Here is a 26,128-nt window from a genome sequence, read left to right as displayed (position 1 = left end):
GGCAATAAGGTTTAAGAGCTTTTCAGAACTCTTTAGAAAAGAGGGTTTGCTAAAAGTGCTTTTGAAATGGTTTTCCTTTTTCTGTTTTTCACCCCACTGTCTTGATATATACATATCTAAATGATCAGAAATGACTATGATCCACCTTGCAACCAGAATTCTCTACTACATAAGAACAGTATGATTTTGGGCATTCTCAACACTTTATTCGGCTTCCAAATGACTGTCAGATTTTAGGTGTCATTCTTTGGTTCTCAGTAAAATCATATTGAAATAATATGTCATATTTTTCAGGGGTTCTACTAAGATTTAAGATTAATGTATAGTCCCTGATGCTGGAAAAGATTGAGAGCAGATGGAGAAGAGGGTGTCAGAGGATGAGATGGCTGGATGGCATCACCAATTCAATGAATATGAACTTGGATAAACTCCGGGATATGGTAAGGGACAGGGAGGCCTGGTACGCTTCAGTCCATGGAGTCGCAGAGTCAGACATGACTGGGTGAGTGAACAACAAAATGTGGAATATAGGCATATTGTAGACACTCAGTAAATGGTGGTATTACTGTTCTTATTCCAAATAGATGAGGCCTTTTATGGGTGGGGGTTATATTTTGTTCTACTTTGTATCCATAGCACTGGCACCATGCTTGGCATATGGTAGATATTTAGGATATGTTTGTCACACTAAACTGGAGTCCCAAATTTGAAGCAATAAGGTCCTGTTGAACATCATAGTATCTTGTTCTCTGTGGGTATCCCCCCCAATGTTTGCTTTTGACTACTCAATAACAATGTAATGATTATTGATTAAATATTGAGTTCTGTTTTTACCCTCAAGGAGCTTAAAATTAACATATGAAACAATGAGAGAACACAGCCTGTGATAGCTCTTCATTTCTCTTCTCTGTCCAACATCCATTTCCTCTTTTCCTGGTAACGCACCTTGATTTTCCTTGCTGGAAATGACACTCTACACTCCACGCTATTAGGAACTATACAGCATTCTCCAGAAAATATATACTATTAAAGAAGCCAAAACTATAGTCATTTCTACCATGTGGAGTTACTCAGGCCAGATTAACAGGAGTATCGTATTCTTGTGGCTACAGCAAATGATTCAGACATGGGCAGAAGGTTATCTGAAGCTTTAAAAAAATGTACCCTCTGAACTGACTCTTACAGAAGTTACAGACTATTCTGATAAGCTCAAGGGATATTATCAGCAGAATATACCAAAACACAACAGGCTGTAGGATGTTTAGAGACTTAAACTTCTTGAGATGCCCTAGTTTCCTATGGACAATGCTCTTGGGTTGGTGGTGATGAAACTTGCCCATCAGGCACAAGGTCCTTATAGTCTCATGAAGTTCCCAATGAGGCATTAGACTGTAAACCAGAGCATTGTGGTTGCAAAAATTGACTTTAGCAAGTCTTGTCAATTTCTTAGTTCGCCACTAACACATAGCATGCTTCATTGTGCACAAGTCTTATAATAATAACCAAGTGTCCCTATGCTGGCATGACAATTATCTAATGATGACAGTCATCTCCTGGGTCTAAGAGGAGGTGAACACAGCAGGCCAACAGCAAGCATGTACCCAATCAGACCCAATGAAACTCCTACATGGGAATTCTGTGGAACTGCTGGGAAAGAGGAAATCTGCTTCTTGCTGTCACTGTTAAGAGGACAAGATTCAATGTGGAGCTGCTGGCAGCCTTTTTGTATTGTGAAGTGAAGCGTTTGAGAAAGGAGCTCACCCAGAGGAAGCGGGAGATGGAGAAAACCTTGCTGAGTCCTGATCCTGTCATCTGAGCCTCAGGATCCAGTCATGACTGAAGTAAATTTACCCCTGGACTTTTCAGTTTTAAGCTAACAAGTTTTCCATTTTTGTTTTCACTTAAGACAGTTTAAATTGTAAACCATCATTTGCAAGCTACAACACAAACAAATGTGTGACTCAGATTACAAATGGGCTGATTTCAGAGGACGGAGCAGAAATTATTCCTAGAATAACTAGGTTAACTTGTTGAAGCATGTGGAATATAGACTGCCCCTTTGCAAACTGGAGAGTATTTGGGTTAGTACAAAAGGGAGGATTTCTATGTGCTGGAACAAATTTTATAAAAACAACTTAAAAGAGAATAAGCAAAGAAAGGGAATGTGGAAATAGTCCAATGACAGAAAGGGCACCAGAGGGTCAGTGTTCTAGTCCTCACTCAGCTACCAGCTAACGTTATAGTCTTAGAAAGACTGCTTTTCCTTTTCAGGACTCAGTTTCCCCTCATGTCAAGCATAGATTTGGACTCATAGATCTCTAAAATTTTCTCCAACTCTGCATTCTGTAGGTCTATGAATTCTTAAAAGGCTGTTCATAGTCCTGTATATTTAAACATCTCCACAGAGTAACTTATATGCTCTCAGAATATAGATTCTTCTTGGTCTTTTGTCTTCCTGTTTACCCGCTGTGTCTTGTCCACTTGACAAAGAGCAATCTCTTTCCTTCATGTTCTGAATGATACGGAAATAGACAAGCTACATTCGCCAAAAAGCCATGACTTTCAAGCTTTGAAAGCACTTGATTGTGCCCGGAGAAAGCTCCTTTCTGAGTGAGGGTGATGAAAGCGGTGGGAAGGGGCCGCCTGGTTAATTGCACCTCTGTGGAGATTAAAGCACAAGCGAGGGATTTGGAGGAACTCTGCTCTCTCTGAGCCGTCTTCCTCTGCCCTCTTCCCTTTCTGTGGAGAAAAGCTTTGGCACCAAGGTCTAAATTAAGATCCAAGCTGTATTATATGCAAAATAGATACTAAGCTAGCTTATAACTGTGCAGACTATAGCATCTATTAAAATAGTGTCCTATATCCCCCGAAGAAACATTTCCATGTTCATAATCCAATGAAGATTGACACCAATTCTCACCAGGGCTTGCATTCTTGGTTGGAGCGTGTTCCAGCTTAAAACCATTCCAGGAAGATGTGTAAAAATAATCAGAACTCTTCAGGCTGGATTTAAAAGGGAGACTTATACAGGTATGGATCTTTGAATTCTAAATCCCCAAGTCATTATCTAACACTGTTATACAAACTTATCTATTAATTGTGAATAGACACATTTATTTATTTACTGTCTGCCACCACCTTGAAGACAGCAACTTCATCTTCTTTACCATCTTCTTTACCTGAGCCTAGCACAGACTAATTGATCAATAAATGTTTATTGAATGATCGAATTTTACGTAGTAAAGGATTTATGTGAGCTCTTTAATTAACTAGAATCATAAATAGTTGTTATCAGAATTTGGTGAGAAAACCACAGATACCACAAAGAGCTGATATAATTCAAGCTTAAAGCAAAGACACCTGATATAGTATGTACCTTCACTGTAGATAAATGCATTGTATTAATCTGAATTTTGAAAAGAGTTCATGGTATTGGTGTTCAGACAACCCATCTTTGATCTCTCTTAGCTCCTTAATTTTGCATATGCTGCTGCTGCTAAGTCGCTTCAGTTGTGTCTGACTCTGTGCAACCCCATAGACGGCAGCCCACCAGGCTCCCCCATCCCTGGGATTCTCCAGGCAAGAACACTGGAGTGGGTTGCCATTTCCTTCTCCAACGCATGAAAGTGAAAAGTAAAACTGAAGTCGCTCAGTCGTGTCCGATTCTTAGCGACCCCATGGACTGCAGCCTACCAGGCTCCTCCATCCATGGGATTTTCCAGGCAAGAGTACTGGAGTGGGGTGCCATTGCCTTCTCCAATTTTGCATATAATGTATAGCAAAAGACTTGTTTTCTTAGATGCTCGAGACTCCTATCTAGAGAAAACTCTGGCGTTATTGACACAATACTTGGTTGGCTATGCTTACTTGGCCAGGGAGTTCCTGCAGGCCACAAATGTTAGCCAACCTCAAGGCTTTTGATAAAGGGCCAAAAGCTGCACCCAAGCTACACCCAAGCTGCATTTTGTGGCCCTGGGGGAAGGAGAGAGACAATTAGCCAGATAGGGTGGGATGAGGGAGAGGGTGAAATGTGAGCTGTGACTCCTCTCATGACCCCTCAGGATTGTTTTTCAACTCACTAAACCTGTGGACTCCTAGGTGCAATTTCCTTTTATTCTTTTATGGATGCATAAGACCTGGATTTCTCATCTGGGAATGTTGGTGTGGGATGGACAGAGAGAGGACTTGCAGAACCAAAGTCAAAAATGCCCATGAAAAGAGATACCCTTGAGGATCTGGAGAAATTACAGTCTGCCACAGACAGTGGATGGGGAGATGTTTGAGTTGAGGTTATTTAGATGTCTGAAAGATGGCTGGTTTCAGTGCCACTGGGGCTGCATGCAACTGAAGAAGCTAAGGCAACAAGACATTGGTAAAAACGAGACAACAAAGAAGATTCTGGTTCTAGAGCCAAATAGCCTGTATTTGTGTTAGAATCCCAGTTGTCATACTCAAGTCATAATAAGCCCTTTGAGCCTCCATTTCCTTGGCCGCTACCTTAGAAGCTCGTCATGAAGGTGACAGGAGATGAAACTTACCAGCTGTTAGCACAGAGCTCTGTAGGAGTTCATATTATTTTGAGTTTAAGATATTTGCCCAAAGCATCCAGACCAGAAACGAAAACAAGGATAAGAACCTGGCCCTCTTGCCACCTCATTTGCTGCCCTTTTCCCAAACTCTGAGGCTCCATCCATATTTTCAAGGTAACAGCACAGATGGAAGTGCCAGCTCTGTGTTTTTTAAAGGCCCAGCTGCTTACTTGATAGAAAACATCCTGCCCAATGTGACTTTATGAAAGTGAGAACAACACTACTACTTTAAATAATAGCAGTGAATTATGACTTCCTGTGTATTTATTAGGACAACACTCTAAATGGGAAATTGTTGTGGTATCCTTAGGGAGAGGAAGAATTCCATGGGAATCCCATTGTCTTCTCCTATTAGGGCTCTTTGCTGGGGAGAAGTCACATTAATCATCTGACGTCTAACATGACATTTAGAGTCTTGTTGAAGTTGTTTGCAGTGCTGATGGGCCACTGGCTGGAATCGTCTGATCTTGGAGCTTCACTGCAGCAGTGAACCAAGGAGGGAGTCCAGCTGGATGTGGAGTCCAGCAGCCTATATTCAAGAACCAACTCAATTTTTTGTGTGGACAGAGGAAGATCATTGCCCATCTCAGGGCCTCAGTCAATACAAGCAAATGGTTAAAAGGTTTGGCTTAGACAAATTTTAAGAGTCCTTCCATCTGTAGTATCACATTATTCTAATAATTGAAGCCATTTTCATCACTAGTCGAAAGGGAAGTCATTCCTTTGCTGACATTTGCTTTATGTGCTATTTGTATTGGGTCTCCATATGTCCATGTGCTAGCTGCACAGTAGACAGAAAAAAATCTTCTGTTTTCAAAGTGAAATTCCAGGCAGCTGAGCTCTCAGTTAATTTCCAGTTGTCAGCCTTGTCTGCCAATCAAGATCCTTCTTGTCACCCTGTGCTCTGCCCCTGGCATATGTTTGGGCTTGTCCAAGGGGATTCAGACTTACGTGGAATTCACGTCTTCTTCGAAGGCAACAGACTTCTTAGAGCTGCAATGACGAAAATGTGGAGCTTGGTGTATGAGAAACTGCGGTGCTTTTAGCTGCTGTCATCCCCTTCAGGGAAAACTTTATTTTCTTCTGGCCAGCAGTTACAGGAAGAATGGACCCTGCCTACCCAATCAGGGATGGAGATGAGTCTCAACTGAGAGTTAGCAGGGGTTAGTCTGCTTCCAGTTTGTTAGTTTGTCTTTACTCCTGGTCTTAAATGGAAGCCCAGAGTGCTTCGTAGGGCTCCTCATTCTAATGTCTGTGAACTTCACCTTTGTCTCTCCAGCTCTGTGAGAGTTAGTTTTTAGCTTCTGACTGGCTGCCTTCTGCTTGGTTTCCTGACCTTTCACTCCCACCCAATTTAGGATGCAGCAAATTCCTTAAGGTAAAAAGCAGAGCAAAATGCCAGGCTCACTTCTCTTGGAGTCTCTATTCCCTGGAATCTCATGCCCTCAAGTCCTGGCTGCCATGGTTGTTCTCTGATGCCATCAAACAGACTCTTTTTTTTTTGTTATTTCTGTCTTTGAATTTAATCTAGCTTTCATAGTTCTTTTTAATTAAAAGTGATGGGATAGTTGGTCAAAATCAAGGTGCTCTATCATAACGGGAAGCAGAAATTATATAATGAGTTAATTTTAACTATAACCTTCAAGAGGCAATTGCCTGCATGCTCTGGTGGAAGAACCTCTGAGTCATATCAAACCCAGTTTAAATGCTAATGCTGACTTTCATTCATTCATTCAAGAAATAATTATTGAGTGCCAACAATATTCCAGGTACTGCATACTAGAAACTAGAGAGACAGTGGTGTACAAAACACAAAATCTCTATTCTTATAAAGCCTCCTTGGGAAGTATATACATTAAATAATACACAGACACAGATTATAGTAAGATCTTAGAAGAAAAAGAACAAGATGCCTAGTCAGAAAATAACAAGGTAGAAATAATTTAGAGGGAGCTAGTAGTCAGGGTGGAGAAGGCAATGGCACCCTACTCCAGTACTCTTGCCTGGAAAATCCCATGGATGGAGGAGCCTGGTGGGCTACAGTCCATGGGGTCGCTAAGAGTCGGACACGACTGAGCGACTTCACTTTCACTCTTCGCTTTCATGCATTGGAGAAGGAAATGGCATCCCACTCCACTGTTCTTGCCTGGAGAATCCCAGGGAAGCCTGGTTGGGCTGCTGTCTATGGGGTCGCACAGAGTCAGACACGACTGAAGCGACTTAGCAGCAGCAGCAGCAGTAGTCAGGGAAAGTCTCTCTGAGGAGTAATACAGGATGAGAGCTGAAGGCTACAGTTCAGTTAGCAGGATTAAAAATGCAGATGTTGGGTGGGTGGGAGCATTCCAAACATAAGGACCAGCATATGCAAAGACAGTGAAATGGTGAAGTCTGATGAACAAGAATAACTAAAAGTAAGTGAACCTGGATGAAACACAGAGATCAAGGATGAGATGAGGTAGGACTGGAGCAGGGACTAGAACTGCTGGCCTAGGAAAGAGTTCAGGTTGCACCTCAGGAGGACTGGGGAGCCAATGTAATATTTTCAAGCAGGAGAGTGATGCAGTATGATTTATTTAATGAAGATTATCCTGGCTACTCTGAGGAAAATGGATTTGTGTTGGGGTAGGGCAAGAGTTAGGAAAACCTGATGCAAAAAGATTGTGGTGATGCAGCTGGAGATGACAGTGGCCTGAATGGCAGTGATGTCAATAGAGATGAAAATAGGTGATGAATTAGAAATATTAAGAAGGAAAATGTCAGTAGGATTTGGTGATGGATCAGACTGGAGGGTAGAGGAGAATGAGGAATCAATAATGACTCCCAAGTTTCTGACATGACAAACAAAGCGGTCATTTGTGGATCTGTGGTCACTATATCAATTTGTCACAGCTGCTGTAACAATGCATCACGAACCAGGGGGCTTAAACGACAGAACTCTATTATGTCACAGCTCTGGAGGCTAAAAGTCTAAGATCAAGGTGTTGACTTGGCTGGCTCCTTCTGAGGGCTGTGAGAATCTGTTCCCTGCCTTTCCCCCCAGCTTCTGGTGGTTTTCTGGCAATCTTTGGCGTTCCTTGGCTTCTAGACGCTTCACCGCACTCTCTGCCTTCATCTTTATGTGGTGTTTTCCCTCTGGGCATGACTCTATGTCCAAACTTCCCCTTTTTATAAGGATACCAGTCATATTGGATTAGGGCCCGCTCCAATGACCTCATCTTACTTACCTAATTACATTCCCAATGACGCTTTCCAAATAAGGTCACATTCTAGGGTACTGGGAGTTAGGACTTCAATGTGTGTGTTTTGGGGGAAGATGTCATTTAACCCAAGTAGTCACTTAACATCTCTGTGCCTCAGTTTTTTTACCTGCAGACTGGGGACAAAAATATTTACCTCGAAGTGGTCTTATGAGGAATAAACAAGAAGATATATTTAACCTGCCAAGAATAGTATTTGACACATAATGGAACTGAGGAATTGTTAGTCCCCTTCTGCTCTGTTGCCTAATCCAGATAGCATGGAGAACTTCAGATTAGGAGGGAGGAAAATCTATGAGGATGCCTCCTGGGGCATTTGGGGGTTTCAAAGTATCCCCAAATCATGCTCTGTTGGTGAATGCCTCCAAAACAGGGCAGGCCTTGATTCCCTGGGAGTAGCCAGGAGTGGCAGAATGATTAGGATGCTACTGCCCAGGTCAGGGAAACAGCACTGGCCTGAGAGCTGGACCCCAGAACTCTAATGACTGTGTGAATAACCTCAGCCAGGTGCCTGCCTCTTCTGGGCCTGAGATTTCTATTCAAATTATCAGGCACTATTTATCTGTTGGCTGAACACACAATGAATGAGTAAGTCACAAACCACTTACAGCCCCTGTGCTAGATGGTTTATATCCACGCTCTAATCGAATGTTATCAGTAGCCCTATGAAACTTCATACGTTGGGAGCCTTGTACTCCGAGAAGTCAACCATTTGTCTAAGCTGACCAGGTCTGTCCTCCCTTATCATTTGGGTTCTGAACTTCCCTGTTCCCAGGCCTTAATATTCCAACACTCCACACATTCCTGCCAACATGCTCACACTTCTTTCTTTTTCTGCCTCTGATGCCCCATCGATGAGGTGGGACCCTGGAACAGCCCAGGCACGTGACATGAGGGAGGAGACCCGGAACCCAGAACATGGCTGCTGCATGGCTTCACAGCCTTGCCCAGGAAAGCCCATTAAACATGAAAGGAGAAATTACAAACTGCAATCAGAGGCACATGAATCAGAGATTCCTTCCCATTCAATACTTTGACTTACTTGTCACTTAATTTGAGTTCAAATCTATATTTTTGCCTTCGTCTTTCTGTAACAAATTTCAAAAGAGATGGGAGAAGTAGGCGCGGAGATGGAATCTTCTCTTTCTGGACAAGTAACTAGGCTTGTTTACTGCAAACTGACTTTACGCTTAAGTAATTTCAAGCCTCCTCCTTCTTGTTTGCCCTAGTAATATTAATTCTGATTTCTTCTGCCAATATTTGGGCTGTCCCTGTAAGGATGAGGAATCGTGTGGTGATTCAGAGGCAGAGACCATGGCAGTGTCATTTGAATACCAGAACCCGAAAGTTGCTCAGATGGGGTCCCTAGTACAGGATGTGGCTGTAGGGGATATATGATCCTCATCGTGCTTTCTTTCATAATGGATGGAGGAAAGGCAAAAAGGACAGTAAGAAAAGGACAGCACCATGGGTCTGATCTAGAGTACATCAAAAGCTCAAATCTGCAAAGGGAAGGTAAACCAATCTGGAACTTGCCTTTTCTGGGGGGTATTATTCAAAATATATTTTAATGGAAACATTTTCTCACCATCTTTAAATGAAGATGATTTGCCTTTTAAATCTGAAAGTGCTCCAGCATTAGGACTTACCTGCTTCCTGGACCATAAATGCCATGCACTGCTAACTCCCATGTTCCTGAGGCAAGCATTACACACGTCCTCCTCTGCTGGAAGTCCTTGTGGCAACTTCAGGGCTTTGATTCTTATTATTAAATGTTTAACCACTTGCAGTTGTGTATTCACTGAAGGGATGTTCTTGTGAACTGGAGGAGTAGATGTTTTTTCTAATCTAAACATCTTTATTGTAATCTTTTCCCCCAGCGGATGTCCTTTCCTGCTTCTTATTCTGGTAACAATATGAACTTTATGAAGGTGCTATGGATCCCCACCATATTTTTCATGGTCTGCAGGTGAAGGCTGAAAAAATATTATCTGGAATTCTTGACCTGATAAATTTGTGATGAATCAAGTTTGTACAGATGAGAGACTCCACACTTTTTGTCACTGTTTGTAGTTGGTCTGCTGGCCACTGACCTGAGTGTAAAATCCCTGCAGTGAATATGGTGATTATTCTCTTTAGAGGTCACTGAAGGAAAGCCAAACAGATGAAGGACCTTGTTCTCATAGTATTAATAATAGTATCCACTCTTTGAGGATTTGCTAAGGTAGGTATTGTCATCACCCCCATTTTGTGTGTAAAAAAATGAAGCTCAGTGAGGTTACAGTATGTCCCAACTCACTCCTCTGGAGAATGGCACACATGGGATACAATTTCAAACTGTCTAAACTAGAGCTCTTATACACTTGACTACTGTATCGACAATCACATTTGCAAAGTAAAGTCCTCTAAGGTCCTAGGACAGCTAATGGGCATCTTGGGCAAACAGCCCTGTTCAAACCACGGTCATTCACAGCATTTATGATGAACCATCACTGTATTTAACACACATTTAAATGCATTATTTCACTTAATTCTCACAATGTTCCTAATGAAGTGGGTACTTTAATCATTCCCACTTTATACGTGAAGAAACTTAGGTTCAGAAAAAAAAAGTGACATCCTTGTGCCATGCCGCTAGTAAATGATATAGCTGTATTTTATTTTCTTTATTCCCCTCTCTACATCAGTGACTTAGAATTTTTTTTTTTTTATCAGCTGGAGATTTAAATTGGGGGCATTTTTAAGAATCTAAAGCAATGATATTTTATAAGTAAGCATTTGCAGTCTCTTCCTCTGTAGGAATATATTCTGAGTGAGTTTTTCTTTAGCATTTTAAATCCACACGGCCCTAATAATCATACATTTACTGGCAGGTACAAAGCTTTTTGCTAACTCTAATTCTCTTCCCCTCAGGGCTCAGATCACATCATTCTGTCCTCAGATCCTTTGAGGACTGGCAAACCCAGTGTGGTTCAAATGGAACCCTTTGCAATGTCTTCCACTTACCTGAACCCTGGGTCTTTCCTTCTTTTGAACAACCCTCCCTCCACACCAAACTACTGTCTACTGCTTTGCACCTTCATTCTTGGACTCTCACTTATGCCCTCCACCCTAAAAGCCTTTGTCTTCATCCTTCCTTCTGTAAATAGTGTTTAATAATGCACTGGAAAGAAGCTCACTGTCCCTTAAAACCATGGTCAGATTATTGCATCCTTGCCTGGGGAGGGTCTCTCATTTCCCTCCAAAGGAGCTGAGAAATACAGAAAAGAGAAATAGCTAAACACGCTGAGTGATTATGGGTTAAAGGAAAAGTCAGCACAATCATTTCCTGGTGTACATGGTAAAACCTCGAGTAAATGAAAACAGCAGAATGGGGAATTCTGGGTAACAGAATTTTCTGGATATTTCAGGATTAATCTTTCTATGGTCTATCTACTTTCCTGCTAGCACACCAGAAAAAAATGACTCTCTGTGAATTGAAAACTTTCACAGTCCAGACGTCATGTCCTGGGCAGCCATAACTTCCACAGTTCCTTAGGCAGACCCAAGCCTGTGATTTCTTTCCCTTGTAAGACATGCTACATCTAAATAATTTTGTCTTCTTTCTTTATTCCTGGCAACTGCTTTCTTTCCTGATTTTCAGCCAAAAAGTTTGTTAAAAATTAAAAACATTATTTAGTTTGGTATTTCTAATGTTGAGAGGGCAGGACTCCTTGCCTCTGTTCATTCTGCCATCTTGACTGAAGTTGATCCTGTGTCTACCAGTATCTAGTACTCAGCCATCAGGACATCAATTATAGTGGAGGGCTCTCTTATTTTGTAATATTTGTCCAACTATTTATTTCACTGAGGTGAGCAGGAAGAAAAAGTAAGGCACCTTCTACTTAATTCTTTTAATCCTTACAGAAAACTAGAGATAAGCACTTATTGTCTTCAACTTAGAGCCTGGGGAAACTGAGGTTCAAAGAGATTAAGTAAGTTGTCCAAGGTCAGTGAGGAACTGGCTAGGAGAGGATGTGAATTTAAGATTCTCTGCCTTCAATGCAGTTGCTTTTCCCACTAACCTCTGCTGCCTGAGATACAGTCCAAATCTGAAAAACAAATTCCTCCCAATTTTAGCAGTCCTTCTTCCCTTATGTGGTGGCCTTGAGCAAAGGTGGGCCATTGGGAAAGGTACATTCTAAAGGCCTCATCCCCTCAAAGGGTCTAACTGCACAAACATGGTCACTGAACAGCCTCATCTAGAGCATCCCTCCCTTTCATGAACTGGTCCACCTGCTCTCCTCCCTCCCCAGCAAATAAACTTCCATTCACTAAGGTCAACCTGGGAGCAATTTTATTATCATCTATAATATGAGTTCATTTCCCAAACCAGTGATGCTTGGCTATGCAGCATGGCCAAATCTGGTACATTTCTGAATTTAATTTACCTCCTTGTTTACAGGGACTCAAAATTCCACACAGTAATATATAGTGCCCAAAGCACATTATCATTCCTATGGTTTTATTTCCAGGAAGTTAAATTAATAGTACTTTTTAAAAGCTCACAATTACTGAGCACTGACATGCCAGGAGCCAAATTTGTCTACATTCATGTTCTAGTTTATCCTCACAACACTTCTATATAACAGTCATTTCATTATTTCCATTTTAAAGACTAGGAAACTGAGATTAAGTAACTCATCCAAAGTCACATACCCAAGAAGTGAAGGAGACAATCTGAATTAAGAGCTCAAATACACAACTCCTGGTCTTTATTAGATTTTAAAGTGTTCTTCCCATTTTTCAGGCGTCAAGAGACATGTTTAAATTCACACATCAGCAGAACAAGGAGTCGATCCAGCCTGGGGCTTAACTTTATGGATGGGGCTTTTCTGACATAATCACACAGTCTTCTAAAGAGGGGGAGACTCAGAAATTCAGTGACTCCCTGAAACGAAATGGATTTGGATGAAGCCTCCAGGCCCAGCCTCCTCCCCGCCAAGGTCTGGAGGATGCCTGAGGTCTTTCCTCAAGCAGTTGGCCCTCCCTGTCCACAGCTCTCTAAGTGAGCCCGCTGGCTCTGTGCCCGCGCCCAGGCCAGGGATTTATGGCCTTGGACTGCCCTCACACCCCTGGAGGCCCTCCCATAGCCTCCCGAGCCTGGACTATGGCTGAGGCCTGAGGACCTGGCTCCCCTAGAAGGCACTGCTATCTGTTGGCCAGGTACCAACTGTGGGTGGGGTGGACTAAGACTGGGGCAGGAAAGGAATGAGCAGAGACAGCTTGATTCTGCACCCTGACCTTGGCATGGAGAGATGCTTGGGGGCGTTTGAATCCCAGTGACCAGCCCCAGAACTTTCAGGGATTTTAGATTCCTGACTTGGCCCTGAATAACACCCTGCTGAATCTGCAGATGCCTCCATTGCCCAAAGGCCCAAGGATGACGCAAGTCCTCTCCCACAGAGACCTCCTATCCCACAGGAGGTCTGGGCCCTGGGCCCTCCATGCAGGGAGAGTGTGCCTCACTCCTGGAGGCCAGCTGAGGCTGGAAGGACAGCTGTGGTCAACAACACCCAATTCCCAAGGGCTGATGGTCTTGTTTTATGCTTTAACTCCCCCTCCTCCCCACTTCCTTAAATTCTTATCTCTTCTCTCTCATCACAGAGCCAACACATCCTGGGTTCAGATACCAGTTCCACTTATAATCAGTCATGTGTCTACTAGAAAACTATTTAACCTCTCTGTGGTTCAGCTTTTTTTAACCTGAAAAGTAAGGTTGCCAAAATCTTTTACACTTCTAAGAATTAGAAATAGAGTGTGCTAAATACCAAATACTTGATAAATGGCAATAATGATAATAACTTAGTATTACTATTACACAGTGTAGTAAGGAAATTCGGAGAAGGCAATGGGACCCCACTCCAGTACTCTTGCCTGGAAAATCCCATAGATGGAGGAGCCTGGTAGGCTGCAGTCCACGGGGTCGCTAGGAGTCAGACACAACTCAGCGACTTCACTTTCACTTTTCACTTTCATGCATTGAAGGAAATGGTGACCCACTCCAGTGTTCTTGCCTGGAGAATCCCAGGGACAGCGGAGCCTGGTGGGCTGCTGTCTATGGGGTCGCACAAAGTCGGACATGACTGAAGCGACTTAGCAGCAGTAGCAGCAGCAGTAAGGAAATTAGCTAAAGGGGTTTCAGTTTATCTCCGAGTATACCTACCAGATGTGCAGGACATTAAAGCTCAAGACTTTTAGGAATAAGCCCTTGAATCAAGGTTCAAAGGCTTCTAAGAATAAAAACAACGACTTAGAATGAATAGAATGCTGGATTTCTAATTAAAAAAATAGATGTGCAACAAGCAACAAAATTTTACTGTAAAGCACAGGGAACTATAGTCAATATTTTGTAATAACCTATAATGTAAAATAATCTGAAAAATAATACATGTGTACATGTATAATTGAATCACCTTGCTGTGCACCTGAACCACTGTAAGTCAACTATACTTCAATAAAATAAATATATTAAGAAAAAATATGGGCATTACAGTTATGGAAAATATTGCAGAGACTGCATGAGGATCGATTACACATCATCCTATGCATGTGCAGATTTTGGGTCTCTCTAGGTCCCCAGATACGAGTTCTTTTATCTGTCACTGCACAATATGCATATGCTCACAGGCCACTCCCACTTTGGGCCCTTCAATCTTGAAGAGAGAAGAGAAATGAATCATAAGTTCACTGCTCAAGCTCAAGAAAGAGCAAGAAATCTGCTGTGATGTTGGATAGGCTCAGCATCCCTGTCAGCAGAAGACCCTATGGCTGATGGAACTGACTGCGGGGATGTGATGAAAGTGCCCCCTGGGGGCAGTCTTTGGGGAAGAGTGGGGAGCAGTCCCTTGCAGGTCTTTTGCTGTCCCAGAGTAGAGTCTACCCCATATCACACTAGTCCCCTCTTCTCTAACCAAATGGCTGTGTGTCACACGCTAGGAACAGATAAGTAGATCCGAAACTAGGAGTTCAGAAGGCTAGCTCTCCAAGCTGGGAGATTTCACCAGGTCAGGGAGCAGGGCGCTAGAGCATCAAGTGCAGCAGGCAACAAACAGCCTAAATGTTCTTCATGTTTAAGACTAATTATTCAAAATTGGGAATGCGGCGCTAGAGTGAAAAAAAAAAAAAAGACAGAGAGGGAGAAAGAAAATAAGCCTCTTATCTAAAATTGAAATCCTTCCCCTGACGAAGCACACATCTGGAACTCATTCTCTGCCGCAGCAAGCCACGGACTAGCTCTGTACCAGGACCCTGCCCAGCCACCACTGCACCGCAGTGACTGAACTCAGGCTGCGCTGTGCGAGGGGCTGATAGAATTTTTTTGCCCATAGATATTCTTGCCAAAGTTAGTTTTCAAGCCATGGTTCATAAATATACAGTATTCCAGCAAAAAAGTACAGAATGTCCTCCTGGGGTTGACAAGCAAATAGTTTTATAAATAACCCTCTTGACACGTGCAAGATGTTAGCATTTTTGAGGTTTGGTAGGGGCAGACGCAAATTTCATTGCTCGATTCAGGCTGGAGCCACTCTGGACTTGGACATTACCTCTTGGGGGACGATGGAAATGTTTTTCTTGGCTTGGGAGAGTTTGTGCTGCTTGTCAGCACTGAGGACAAATGCCTTTCCTCAGAAATTTTGGGCCAGTGGGATGCACAGGTGAGCCTGACCACTTCTGCCAGTGAGGGGACCTGCATTGGGGCATCAAATACATGCAGTCCCTTACGTAGGAGGAGGGCTGGTCTGAGCCACGGTGTTGGCTGCTGTGAAGGCGCTGAGTGCCCAGTCAGGCAATGTATACATGAAAGAAGGGAATGGTTCTAGAGAAGCCTCTTATTTTGACAGTAATTTTATATTCTTTTTAAACTTGTAAATTTGTGGCAGATCCTGGAGTGGACCAAATAAACACTGAGTCTAAGGGGATTTTAGTACCAGAAACACCAATGGATCTTAAAGTAGTTTGTGGGACAGATTGAAGTTTGTCAAATATCCTTTGCATACTGACCCTATCACATTGCTAGAATTTCCACCTCTGAAGTCTACTGGAGTCCAATCTATTTACATGCAGAATGTTATGTGGACTTAATGAATGAGGACATTACACACTTGAGTTTCTCAAAGTTACTTATATGGTGCTTTAAAGTTTTCCTAACCCTCTCATCGACAGTTGCAATTGGACCCCAGCATAACCCTGTGAGATAAACAGGGCAGGCACTACAACATCCATTTTGCGGATGGAAATTCAGAAGCCAAGTGAAAGAAGGAAAATTGCCCAGGGATCCTAGATAGTAAATGGCAGAACTGGAATTCACATTTGAGCCCTCAGCCTCTTGAAGCTCTGTCAACAAATGGCTTGGTTTATCAGACATTCTAGGAAAGCAGAGAGCAGGGCCAGGAGAAATGAGCCCTAGGACAGGAAGATTTTGATGAGGGAGAGACAATGAAAGGAAGGCTCATGCTGGGGACCCTGTTCTGATGGGAGACCCACGGTGTCCGACTTTCATTACCCCTTAAGGAGACGTTGGGAAGACAACCAGTCACATCAGTAACCTCTTGCTCCAACTCTGTAGCTGAAGCTGGTGACAGACACAATATCACCATGATGTTCTGAGCTGTGAGAAGCGCCTTTGCAGCTCTGAATCATAATATATCGGTGGACTACACAGCAGCCTGGTTCTGTAGGTGGTTCTGATTTTCCCCATGAAGACAGGAGCTTTCTAAATTTGTTAAAGCAGAGTAAGAAATGTCTCCATCCTCTTACTTACTAGGTGTACTGTGTTTCTGTACATTGACTAAAAGGTATAAATCAGCTTGCAATGAATGTTAAGATAAAGATAATAGTAGTAATCACTGACATCTGAGAGCTGAGCTAGGTAGCAGTGCCTCAGTTAAGCACTTGATGTATGTACCCAATTTATTGAGTGGTCTGAACTCAAAGGAGGCACAACCAAGAAGAGGATTTCTTTAGCCCTCCAAATGCTGCACCCACAATGCTCTGCAGGCCCCTTGATGACATCTTGGACAGTTCCATCTGTTGCTTTCTCATCAGTTTAAGTTATGAAAACAAGTTCTGTTTTATTTGTTTACACTCAATTCAGGTGTTAAATGGTCCCCTCGACATGAGGTCAAAACTTCAATATGTCAGGACTTCCCAGGTGGTCCAGGAATTAAGACTCCCAGTGCAGGGGCCCAGGTTCCATCCCTGATCAGGGAACTAGATCCTACATGCCGCAACTAAGAGACTGCAGGCTGCAACTAAAGATCCCACGTGTGGCAGCAAAGATCCCATGTGCTGCAAAGCCTCGTGCAGCCAAAATAAATAAATATTTTACCCCTCAATATCTCAATATCTCATTTCATTCAATACTGCCTCTCCACCCCACAACTCTAACGATAGGGATCTGCAGTGGGGACTGTGGGGCAGTGTTATCTTTTTTCCCATATCCTTACCTTTCTTTCCTATCCCTGTGACTGGTTGGCTTTCTCAGAGTCACAGTAGAGGTGGGGATGAAGGGAAAAGGGACCCCTTACAGGACTGCTTGAATCAGTGCCCTTTGGCAGGTGCCTACTAGGTGTTCTCATGGGCACACTTGTAGATTCTCAGAGGCCCTGGTTGTGCACTCAGGCTGCTCTCCTGCGACATTCTTGGCTCTTGCCCTGGTTGTCTGCCCTAGAGCCTTTTACTGAGGGCCCAGGCCCTGCTGGCTTCTGCAGCATTCCCTTGGCCCATGGGACACTCATGGATTCTTGCCTTAGCAATGGGCAGGCTGTTGTCTACCAAGTCCTGTCTCCTAGCCTGAGTGTGCTGTGTGTCTCCAACTAACCTCCCGTCTTTTGTAAACCAGCCTCATGACCACGAATACTACCAAAAGGATGCCATGCTGCCCCAGGAGTCCTCCCACTGTTATCGGCCCTAGCCCCAGGATAGCACTGGACTCTGTGATTCTGCACCTTTGTGAAGACATGGTCAGGTGTAAGTGTCTGCCTTAGTTTCTTCCAGGCACCTCTAACCTCTGCAAATATTTCTCTTGGCTGCACTCTCCCCTCCAAGACATTTGGGTTATGAAGGGTCAGTCCTGAGCTGGGGAGGGAATATGGAACGAAATCTCTTTCTAGACTCTTTCAGCACCTTTTAAACTTCCATTCTTTTTTTCCCTTGCTGGTTCATGGGGTTACTGTTGCTGGATTGTTTCTGCCACAGGGAACTAGCACCCCTGTTTAGCAGACAGGAGTAACTTACATTATTCAGTGTGGGAGATTTAAGTGAATTTTAGAGACAAAAGAAATTTAAGTTTAACATCCTATCTATGTACCTAAACATTACAAAAACACATGCCAGCTAGCTCTAATTATTTCCATTTTAAAATGAGGATACTGAGGCTCAGAGAGTTGCACAATTTGCTAGACAACATACACAGCAAGGCAGCAGAAGAATCCGGACTGGGTCTCACTCTGGTCTGTCTGACCCCAAACCAGTGCTCTTACCATGTAACATGAAGACAGTGAGAAAGTCATTGGCCAAAAAGTCTGAAGACACAGCTAACAATAAAAGTGAGAAGAACAAATCTCAAATCTGGGTCCAGTTTATACTTGTTTTCTTTCAAATAACTGTCCTGTGTTAGTCCAAATAACAATATTCAAAAGCCTTGATTTCGGTTGTCTATAAGCAATGGCAGGGCCAGAGCAGCTCAGTTAATCTTGTGAAAACTCAATCTCTCTGGCCTTAATTGACAAGCACAAATGGTGGTGATGAAGGTAAGGGAGCCAAGTGCAAATAACAATGCCATTAGAGGTGACAGCAGAAGTGTGATTAAAGAACGAGCTAAGCAGAGCTCCCTGTGTGATGTCAGTCCTCTCACTGATCTCCTGCTTGTAGTCAAATGAATAATTATACTCAACCTGTGAACACAGAGTTTCCCTTTCAAAATGCATTCACATTTGTGACTTTTAACGTGGCCTCTGCAATAAGGCAACTGGAGCAGGGATTGTATTATTGCCCCGTTATCACCTAAGAAAGCTGAGACCTGTGAAGACAGATATCCCAAGTGCCCCCAGCAGGTAAGTGGCAGGGTAAAGACTCAAGGCCTTTGCTCAGGCAACAGTCCTCAACAGTGTATTCAAAGAGGCCTGAAGAAAAGTGACTATCCTTGGCTGCCTGCAAAGCTGAGTTCCTGCCGACTGCCTCCACGGGCACAGTGAGAGCTCCTTCCACCTTCCTGAGTCTTGCTTTTGTTCCATCTCCTTGTCTGCACCCTCATGGTAAATTCTCCCCACCCCCCAGGAGAAAACAGAAGACAAATCATGGGCTAAAAACATAAGGACAAACTTGATCCCATCCTGTCTGTCTTTCGGGGACCCACAGACCTTGCCTCCCAAATTCCCTTTCCCTCTGAATAAACAATAACTTCGGTAGTAAATCCTGTTTGTTGAGCACTTACTTTATGTTAGGTATGGGGTTCAGTATCTTACAAGCACATTTTCCTTTCTCCTATCAGGTCTACAGTGTCTGCTTTAAAACTTTTGAGGCCAGGTGTGTTTCAGAAATCAGAGTTATTTCTTTCTTTTTAAAATTTTGGCTGTGTAGGGTCTATGTTGCAGCATGCAGGCTCTTCACTTCAGTGTGAGGGTTTAGTTACCCCGTGGCATGTGGGATCTTAGTTCCCCGAGCAGGGATCGAACCCATGTCCCTGCATTGGCAGGTGGATTCTTAACCACAGGACCACCAGGGAAGTCACCAAATCAGAGACTTTAGTTTTTTTGCAAAGTAGATGGTACACCTGCTATACATTATTCTAAACCCAAGGGTTTGCAACAGTGTTTAATTATCAAACCCATTCAATATTTCTGTAATGAAACACAGAAATAGTCATAGAAGCATAAAATAAAACTTATAAACAGCCTCATGTCAGTATAGGTCAGCTTTTGCCAGCAGGTCAGAGTATGCCAAACTTAGTGAAGGAACTTGAAGAATCCAGAGCTCTCTGGACTGTGAAATCACAGATGACAAATGGTGGATCTGTATTATTATGCTCACTTTACAGCTGTAGATACAGATATTCAGAGAGTTTCTATAACTCACGCAGACCACAGAACTGCTGAGTAGCAGAATTTGAATACCAACCCAGGCCTCCTGATTCTAACACCTGCTCCATCAGCCTTCAAGGAACATTTGTCTCTGGAAGCATCAGACACAGAAACTTTCACCAACAAGCAGCTGTAATTTCCACTCATCAAGGGCAGAGGCAGCAGAACCTTTGGAATCCCTCAATCCAGTTTTAAGAATAATCTACCACGTCTGAACACCGTTTGCTCTAAAATCCTTGCTACTCAGGGATGGTCCATGAACCAGCAACATGGGCATCACTGGGAGCTTGCTGGGAATGCAAGATCTCAGGCTTCAAGGAAGACTTCTGGATCAGAAATGCAGGTAAACAAGCTCCCTGAGTTGTTTGCTGGCACAGACTAGTTTAAGCAGCTCTGGCCTGAAGCTTTTTTCTCATATGTTCTTATTTAATCCTCACAATAACCCCATGAGGTAGGTGCTATTGTCATCTACCTTAGACAACTGAGGAAAATGAGGTCCAGAGAGACTAATAATTTGCCCAAGGTCACACAGCTGGTAGGGGTTGGCCTGACTCCAGGGCCTCAGCTGTTCACCACTACACTGTCCTTTTTCTTGCAGGGAGGAAATGAGGCTCAGTACACACTCAAGGACATTCGATAAGCCCACTCCCGACTCCTTGTGACCCCATGGACTGTAGCCCACCAGGCTCCTCTGTCAGTGGCCAGCAGAGTTGTTTACACTTTTTCTCATTTTCTTCCTCCTGGACACATGTCTCTTCACTTCCTTATCCCACTTCAACACAAGCAGGGCGATGTGACGCTCCGGCCAGTGAAACATCAGTGAAGGTGCTATGCGTCATTTCCAGGTTGGTGCATTCAGTTGTCAGTGCCCAACAGCGCAACACCCCCGACCTCTATAATGATCCTGGACGCACACGGGGAGATAATGCCTTTATCAGCCTGGGTCCCTCACTGATTACAGGGAGAGACTGTAAACCCACCAAACCCACCCACACTGGACAGATGGTATGAATGTGAAAAAAAAAAAAAAACCCACTGTGCTTTGAAGCCCTGAGATTTGAGGGGTTGTTTGTTACCCTGGACTAACCTAGCCTATCCTGGCTCATCCTGACTCATCTTCCTCCCCTCTGGAAGGACTGATTTATGCTGCAGGAATGCCAGCCAGCAGCGCTATGGGTGGGAAAAATGTACCTGTTTTTATGTACTCAAGCTAATAGCCTCTTTCTCCCTTATTTCTTGTGAGAGTTCGTCTCCTTCTCCTCCTTTCTTTCTTGGTGCCAAATTTATTTCTGATTTGTTTTCCTTGTTGAACCTCTACAACTCCTTATTTTCCAAGGCTATTTTTAGTGGCTCCATTCTACCCTGAAGGAAATAGTTCACATCTTGGTGCCCAGGGCTTTTTTAGCTCCTTTTAATGGAAGAGGATAGTACATATCAACAATTCTTTTAGCCACCATGTCATTTCCCCTAAGAGGTTCAGAGAAGAACAAAATGTCTCCATCAGATGAGTTTTGGTTATTAGTTTCCAAACTCCTCAATGTACACAATAATCCTCTCTGGTGCAAATGATATTTTAACTTTCCATTGTTTCTTTCCTTTTGGAGGTGAATCCTATGTTTTCTCTACTTGGTGATTTCCCCTGCTGACTGAATCGGACTTTGGGAGTCTATGTCTCCCATTGAGAAAGGCATGTGGACACTGGGGAGAGGAGAAAAGGGAGGGAGAGACAAACCTGGAGAGCAGGATTGAATACCTGTTCCCAGCAACATAGACGGTTCCAGCAACACAGATGGTCCCCTCTGTAGAACAACTAACCAGTAGGAAGCTGCTGTGTAGCACAGGGAACTCAGCTCAGTGCTCTGTGATGTACTAGAGGGGTGGGGTGTGGGGGGCAGGCTGAAGAGGGGGGGATATATGGATACTTATGGTGGATCCATGTTGTTGTACAGCAGAAACTAACAGCATTGTAAAGCAATTATAATGAGGTGGATGAAACTGGAGCCTATTATACTGGAGAAGGCAATGGCGACCTACTCCAGTACTCCTGCCTGGAAAATCCCATGGGCGGAGGAGCCTGGTAAGCTGCAGTCCATGGGGTTGCTAAGACTTGGACACGACTGAGTGATTTCACTTTCACTCTTCACTTTCATGCACTGGAGAAGGACATGGCAACCCACTCCAGTGTTCTTGCCTGGAGAATCCCAGGAACGGGGAGCCTGGTGGGCTGCCGTCTAAGGGGTTGCACGGAGTGGGACACGACTGAAGTGACTTAGCAGCATACAGAGTGAAGTAAGCCAGAAAGAAAAACACCAATACAGTATACTAATGCATATATATGGAATTCAGAAAGAAGGTAATGATAACACTGTATGCAAGACAGCAAAAGAGACACAGATGTATTGAACAGTTTTTGGACTCTGTGGGAGAGGGTGAGGGTGGGATGATATGGAAGAATGGCATTAAAACGTGTAAAATATCATATGTGAAACGAATTGCCAGTCCAGGTTTGATGCATGATACAGGGTGCTTGGGGCTGGTGCACTGGGATGACCCATAGGGATGGGATGGGGAGGGAGGTGGGAGGAGGGATTCAGGATGGAGAACACATGTACACTCATGGTGGATTCAAGTCAATGTATGGAAAAACCAATACAATATTGTAAAGTAAAATAAATAAATAAATTTAATTTAAAAGAAAAAAATGAAAAAAAAAATCTGACTTCTACAAGCTCCTTGAGAGATTTATCTACAGACAATTTGAGGGGACAGGTGCTTGGGAGGCTTTGGGTTGGTGGCTATGTATCCTATTTACTGAGTCACATATGTTTGTTGTAACTCATCCTCGTTCATCTAAAAATCATCTATTAGAAATACAATTAAAAACAATATTCTCCATGAATGTTTATAGCAACTTTATTCATATTTGCCAAAAAGTGGAAATAAGATGCCTTTCATGTGAATGGATCAATAAACTGTGATACATCCAGACAATGGACTATCACTATCCATCCATGAAAATACACAGAGTAACTCAAATGCATGTTACTAAGTGAAAGAGGCCAATAGGAAAAGGCTACCTATTGTATGGTTCTAATTATATGATGTGGTGGAAAAGGGAAAACAATAGAGACGGTGAAAGGATCAGTGGTTGCCAGGGGTCCCAGGGGATGGAAGGATGAATAGGTAAAGCATAGAGAATATTTAGGGCTATGAAACTGTTCCACATGATACAGTAATGGAGGATGTGTTAGTATACATTTGTTAAAACTCATAGAACGCACAACGCCAAGAATGAGCCCTAATGTAGGCTATGGACTTTGATGATAATGATGTATTAATACAAATTCATCAACTGCAATAAATGTTCCACTCTAGTGTGGGATGTATATAGTTGAGGAGGCTGTGCATGTGTTGGGGTAGGGTATACATGGGAACTCTGTGTTTCTGCTCAACTTTGCTGTGAACCAAAAACTGCTCTAAAAACAAAGTCTATTTTAAAAAAAAATTCTCTTTCATATTTCTGGAGAAAATTGTGTCCCTTTGAGAAAGGCAGAGGGGAGAAGTCGAAACTCCACTTCTTCTATGGATTTGCCATTTTTAGTGTCTTCCATCTTACCAGGAAGTCTGGTCAGGACTAAAGAAGCCTCAGTGAGGAAGGGCTTAGGCCCTGGACTGGATAATAAGAAAGAACAAGGCTCTGTTTGTGAAAAGTTGTGACCTATTTCTTGTCCAGCAGTTTTAGCCAGACTGCTTTGTTGTCGTTGCTGTTGTTCAGTTGCTAAGTTGTGTCCGACTCTTTGCAAGTCCATGGACTGCAGTGTGCCAGGCTTCCCTGTCCTTCACGATCTCCTACAGTTTGCTAAAACTCATGCCTATTGAGCTGGAGATGCCATCCAACCATCTCATCCTCTGTCACCCACTTCTCCTGCCCTCAATCTTTTCCAGCATCATGGTTTTTTCCAGTGAGTTGGCTCTTCGCAGCAGGTGGCCAAAGTACTGGAAAATCAGCTTCAGCATCTGTCCTTCCAAAGAATATTCAGGTTTGATTTCCTTTAGTATTACTGGTTTGATCTTCTTTCAGTCCAAGGGACTCTCAAGAATCTTCTCCAGCATCTCATTTCCAGGAGATGCTGGGGAAGGTATAGCTCTGTATTTCTTCTGTTGGGGAAGACATGGTCATGATGGCTTACAGAGACTAGGTGGGAAGTTAGGGGGAATCAGGCAAAGGGGTAGCATGTATCAAAGGAACATCAAGAAGAGAGAAATCCAAGCAGACCAGACATGAGGAGTCAAGAAATACATGGAATTTGGATGGCAGGAGCTCAGAAGCCAGGCAAACAGATTGGGTAATGGATAGGAGACAAGAGCAGCTGACCAGTGGGAAAGCCTCTTATCAACTTTTTTCTACAGGGGAGCCGTGTGAAATGGAGACGGCCACCCAGGGGAGTGGTGGAGGCTGTTCTTCTTACTGAAGAACAAGTAAGGCATCTCCCTGTGGAGGCGGGGGAAGTGCTCAGAGTGCAGGATGTTATGGGCTCACCACTGGAACAAGTGACAATGAGTAACCAGTTATCACAAAGTCTTCCAAAACCAGCCACTGAACGGAGGGTCTCCACAACTTGGGAAGGAGAAGAGACAGGTTAAGAGACAAAGACATAAGTGTCTCTCTTAGACCACAACTCTGTCTTGTGCTTATTACCTGCAAAGAAATCCTTCCTCCTTAGTTCCAGTTCTATTTAAGTTAACTAGACATCAAAACCTTTCCCTTTGATAGTTTGTGAATATTTTAAGAGAACATCTGTTGACACTTAAAGTGAATAAAAACAAAAGGAGCAGCCCAGTCGTGAAAAGCTGTAAAAACATAATTGACAGTTGAGCTCATATGTCACCAAGGAAGCTGAAATTTACTGGACTCGTGTTTAGATAGTAGAAACACACTAACGGTAATAGTAGTAGTTGTTGCTGTAATAATAATAGCAATAATAAAAACATGTCAGTAACTGCTGAACATCTCTGCTATGGTTCAGAGATTTGTGGCTGGGCAGGTCTGGATGGGGTCAATTATCTGGACTTGCCTGTGCTTTTCTAGCTTTCTTTCCACTGTGTTATAATCCACCTTCAGCACAGGATCTGGTATAGTTTACACTACTGTGCTAAAAAAATGTGATTGTCAATGTGATGCTTGTTTTAGGGGAGGTAATCTCTAAATCTTATTTTAACATGGAATGAGAGTTTAAATCTGCTGATGTTGGACTTTAAGGTTAAGGGGGGGTGGGTTAGGAGTGGTATTTGGGTGTGTGCAGCCAGGATATTGGGGCTTTTTAGGGGTTCTCTCACAGTTCTTGAAATCATACTTAACAAGTGAAAACCTTTGCAAACTGTAAAGGATCACTAGATGCCAAAACAAATTATTTTTCTTATTTCAGGTGACCAAGAGCAGATGCTGACACCAGGGAAAGACCAGAGGGAACTGGAGGGGTGATGGCCAAAAGGTGAGTTATTAACAATTTCCAGGCATTACAGTACAGAAGTTAAGAAACAGCTGTTCTCTGTAACCACAAAAGCCAAAAAATAAGTATTACAGAATGCAGGAGGCGAAAGTTAGGAAAGATATAAAACAATATTAACTACAGGAGGGAGTGGGAAATAGTGTTCATTTGTGCAGTCATTCAGCAAGCACTTATTAAGCACCTCCTATGCAACGGGAACTGGGGTAGGTGTTAGTGTTAATAACTCAGTCATATCTGACTCTTTGTGACCCCAGGGACTGTACCCTGCCAGGCTCGTCTATCCATGGGATTCTCCAGGCAAGAACACTGGAATGGGTACCCATCCCCTTCTCCAGGGGATCTTCCCGACCCAGTTTTCCCACACTGCAGGCAGATTCTTTACTATCTGAGCCACCAGGGAAGCAGGGTAGGGGTAGGTGTTGGGAGTATAAAAACATAGGGAAAGCCTCTGCCCTCACGTGCTCACAGAATCATGAGCTTGCTTGACTGTAAGTTGCTAAGGGCAGGAGCACAGCCCCACAGTCATTACATCCCCAGATATATGTTTTCTTCCTAGAAGACACCTCATAGATAATCTGCATGAATAGCTGAACTAAGACTGAACCAGTAGACAGGACAAGGAAGTCATTAGGTATCACAGATCCTTTTCT

General features: G+C 43.2%; 1 long non-coding RNA gene across 1 annotated transcript in view; it reads left to right on the top strand.

The window, feature by feature from the left end:
* Positions 1-25,464, top strand: part of LOC133251574 (uncharacterized) — a 97,558-nt gene extending 72,094 nt beyond the window's left edge. Inside the window, exon 2 of the long non-coding RNA XR_009737689.1 lies at positions 25,395-25,464. This is a non-coding gene — a long non-coding RNA (uncharacterized LOC133251574). The remainder of the gene's footprint in view (positions 1-25,394) is intronic.
* The last annotated feature ends 664 nt before the right edge of the window (positions 25,465-26,128 follow it).

This window comes from Bos javanicus, chromosome 7 (genome assembly GCF_032452875.1).
Source record: "Bos javanicus breed banteng chromosome 7, ARS-OSU_banteng_1.0, whole genome shotgun sequence".
Classification (NCBI taxonomy): Eukaryota; Metazoa; Chordata; class Mammalia; order Artiodactyla; family Bovidae; genus Bos; species Bos javanicus.
This window is presented reverse-complemented; position numbering and strand designations above follow the sequence as displayed.